The sequence below is a fragment of the Bison bison genome, unplaced genomic scaffold, assembly GCF_000754665.1.
Source record: "Bison bison bison isolate TAMUID 2011002044 unplaced genomic scaffold, Bison_UMD1.0 scf7180017864304, whole genome shotgun sequence".
Lineage (NCBI taxonomy): Eukaryota > Metazoa > Chordata > Mammalia > Artiodactyla > Bovidae > Bison > Bison bison.
In genome coordinates, this window is record NW_011494876.1 from 9,891,381 (window position 1) to 9,894,919 (window position 3,539).

Sequence of the window (3,539 nt, forward strand, 5' to 3'; positions counted from 1 at the left end):
AAGCAACTTTGATGACATTTCCTTGGGAAGTCTTTTATGAACCTCAAGGCAAAAAGTTGATCATCTTTCCTTTGGTGTTCAATTGCTAAGTCGTGCCCAACTCTTCACGACTCCATGGACTGCAGCATGCCAGGCTTCCCTGTCCTCCATTATCTCCCAGAGTTTGCTCAAGTTCATGTCCATTGATTTGGAGATGCCATTGAACCATCTTATCTTCTGTTTCCCTCTTCTCCTTTTACCTTCAATTTTTCCCAGCATCAGAGTCTTTCCATTGAGTCAGCTCTTTGCTTCAGGTGCCCAAAGCACTGGAGCTTCAGCTTTAGCATCAGTCCTTCCAATGAACATTCAGGTTCGATTTCCTTTAGGATTGGCTGATTTGATCTCCATGCACTCCAAGGGACTCTCAGGAGTCTTTTTCAGCACCACAGTTTGAAAGCATCAATTCTTCAGCACTCAGCCTTTTTTATGGTCCAACTCTCACATCCATACATGACTACTGGAAAAACCATAGCTTTGACTATGCAGACCTTTGTTGGCAAAGTGATGTCTCTGCTTTTTAATATGCTGTCTCTGTTTGCTATAGCTTTTCTTCCAAGAAGGAAGTATCTTCTAATTTCATGGCTGCAGCACCATCTGCAGTGATTCTGGAGCCCAAGGAAAGAAAATCTGTCACTGCTTCTACTATCCCCCTTTCTATTTGCCATGAAGTGATGGGAATGGATGTCACGATCTTAGTTTTCTGATGTTGAGTTTTAAGCGAGCCTTTTCATTTTTCCTTCCTTTATGCTCCTACAATTCTCAGAGCTTTGTCCCTTCTAAGAGATACTGTAATGGTCTGTTTTCTTGTCGGTTTACTTAACTATACTGTACAATCCTTGAAGGCAGGGGCTCTGAACCTGCAGGAACTAGTACAGACTAGATTCTTAGTAACTATTTGTGGAGGGAATGAATGAATGAATATGTGAGAAAAAGTACCTGCACAAAGTGTGCTTCCTCTGACTTGCTGGAAGGGTTCACCATGATGGAGAAAAATGTAAAAAAACAACAAAGCAAAGCAAAACAGAAAAAAAACAACAAAGAACCTGGAGCCTATGGCACCTCAAACCTGTTATGTACAGGTTTTATAAAACATAACACGTTTTACACTTTTATGTCCTTAGCCCTCAAGGGCTACTTGTAAGCATTTTGAACACCGGATGTATTTATATACATATTTAAATATCAAGTTAGAGAATGTTGGTTCTAGAAGGGATCTTAAGATCCTTTGGTTCAGCTTTTAAAAATTTTTCAGGTAAGAAAGCTAAGTCTCAAAAGGATAAAGGTGACTTTTAAGATCCATAAAGCTTCCAGTCCTTGTTCTATATGAAGTTGCTTTCTCCTTAGAGCAATTATTCATTACTTTTTCAAGGACCCAATGTGAAAGAAATCTGCTGAGAACCATAGATCTCTCTGGGAAACAAACTCTCCCCATGAAGTCCAAGCATTCCTGTTTAGAATCCAAGGATCGAAGGAAAAGAGATAGGGTGCCCAAGAGTAGTGAACCTTAGGCATAAATTTAAATACACTCTTAGCTGGACATGTTCCAATTTTTCTAAAAGAGAGCAACATTTTACAGAGTTTTTGTGAGAGTAGTTGAGAAGACGTAAGTGCTGCACATAAAAGGTACTCTATAAAATGTTGGTCACATTTTGAAAGACATGGGATTATAAGACTACTCAAAGGACTCCTGAAAAGGCTTTATATAGTCATCTATACAGCAAACCTTTCACTTGAGGGTATCATGAATGTACATGGCAAACTAAACACAATAGGTGTAACTTGCTTTTGTCCACAGAGCACACAGGTCAATAGAATGAGTGCTGATTTTTTTGGTGACTGACGGAAGAGAATGTGGGCAAAGAGACCTCAGGGGCCATGAGTCTGTGAAAAATCTTAAATACCAGTTGTAAAAGGAAAGTTTGGGCTTTCCAGATGGCACAGCGATTAAAAAAAAATCTACCTGTTAATGCAGGAGACGAAAGGTGGGTTTGATTTTGGGGGTGGGAAGATCCCCTGCAGAAGGAAATAGCAACCCACTCCAGTATGCTTGCCTGGGAAATCCCATGGAGGGAGGAGCCTGAGGGCTATAGTCCCTGGGGTCGCAAAGAGTTAAGACTGAAGGGCATGCACCTACACACACAAAGAAAGGCTTAAGGACTAGGGCACTTGGACTGAGACAGGAAGGCATGCTCCTGTTTCACAGGCAAAGTCCTTCATTTAACATTTGAATTCTGAGAGAAAGAAAAAAGAAGTCATTCCTGGTCTTGGATGATTCCATACCTCTGCTCACCCAGACATCCCATGTCTGGATTTGCTTCATTTGAACGTCCAGAAGACTCACTGAAATAGGAAGGAAATCACTGCTTTAGTCCTGCAAATTGACTATTCAGTGAAAGAGCCCAAATCTGGAGATTTCCATGACCTTTGGACTCCCTGAATAGACAATGGTAGCAGTTGAGGCTCCAGACTTGTTGGGTGGGAGCTTTTTCCAATGCAAACCCTGTCCAACTCCTCATGCACATTATACTGAGGTGTAGTTACAAGTGTTTATGAATGTGAATGAACTGACACCATCGTCCTACCTTAAATAGGATAATGCACACACTTTGCTGGGTGCAGACGAGGCACTCAGTGAATGATGGCAGCTATGATGATGATGATGATGTTGGTATTTTTTCCTTGCTCCATTCATCTTCCATTCTCTTCTTTCCTTGAAGGAACAAGTATATGCTTTGTGAAATCCCTTCAGCCTCCCAAAGAAAATTAAACTAATGGGAGGGTGCCAGGGTAAGGAAACCTCGATTCCCACTCTACAGCTTAACTTGAAAGATAGTTGCATCCCCTCCACCAAGTGTCATCCCTGTCCGTGTCGCTGGAGCCACCTATTTCCCCGGAGTACCTGGCAGCTTTTGGAGGTGGGTACCCGGCAAGGAGCATCGGGAACATGAGATGGAGATAGAAGCTCAGAGACTGTGGCCTCCCGGGAAGAGGCGCTTGAAAACCCCCAGCGCCCGCACCCCGCCCGGGCCGGGCGCTCTCTGCTGCCCCCCGCGGAGGTGCCCGCGTCCCTGCCCCGGCCCCCCTAGCGGCTCCTCGGGAATGCTGGGAATGTGAGTCAGGGCCGCGGAGAGCGAGCGAGCGAGCGAGAGAGCGCGCGGAGCGGCGGGGCTGGGGGCGCGGCGGAGCGCAGGTCTGGCTGCGCCCGCGCGAGCGCGCGTCTCGGGACTGCGGCGGGTGCCGCCCCCTCGGCCGTCGGCCCCGCCCGGCCCGGCGCCCGGCCTCGGCCCTGCGAGCGGCGCCCTTCCTCCTTCGCTGGCTCCCTCCCTCCCCGCCCCGCTCCTCCTTCTCCTCCTCCCGCTCCTGCACGCTCTGGCTCCGGCTCTGGCGCCGGCTCCGGCTCCTCCCGGCCGCCCGGGGCCAAGGAGACGTGAGGTTGTAAAAATCCATGTGGGACGGCCCCGGGGCGAGCATCGGAAAGGTGAGACGCCGACGCCGGGGCC

At 47.2% G+C, this 3,539-nt stretch overlaps 1 protein-coding gene across 1 annotated transcript in view; it reads left to right on the forward strand.

Annotated features, from left to right (window-relative positions):
- The first annotated feature begins 3,444 nt into the window (after positions 1-3,444).
- ERC2 (ELKS/RAB6-interacting/CAST family member 2) overlaps positions 3,445-3,539 on the forward strand; it is an 882,456-nt gene continuing 882,361 nt past the window's right edge. The window contains exon 1 of the mRNA XM_010851669.1: positions 3,445-3,517. The gene's annotated coding sequence lies outside the window, so the exon portion shown is untranslated. The remainder of the gene's footprint in view (positions 3,518-3,539) is intronic.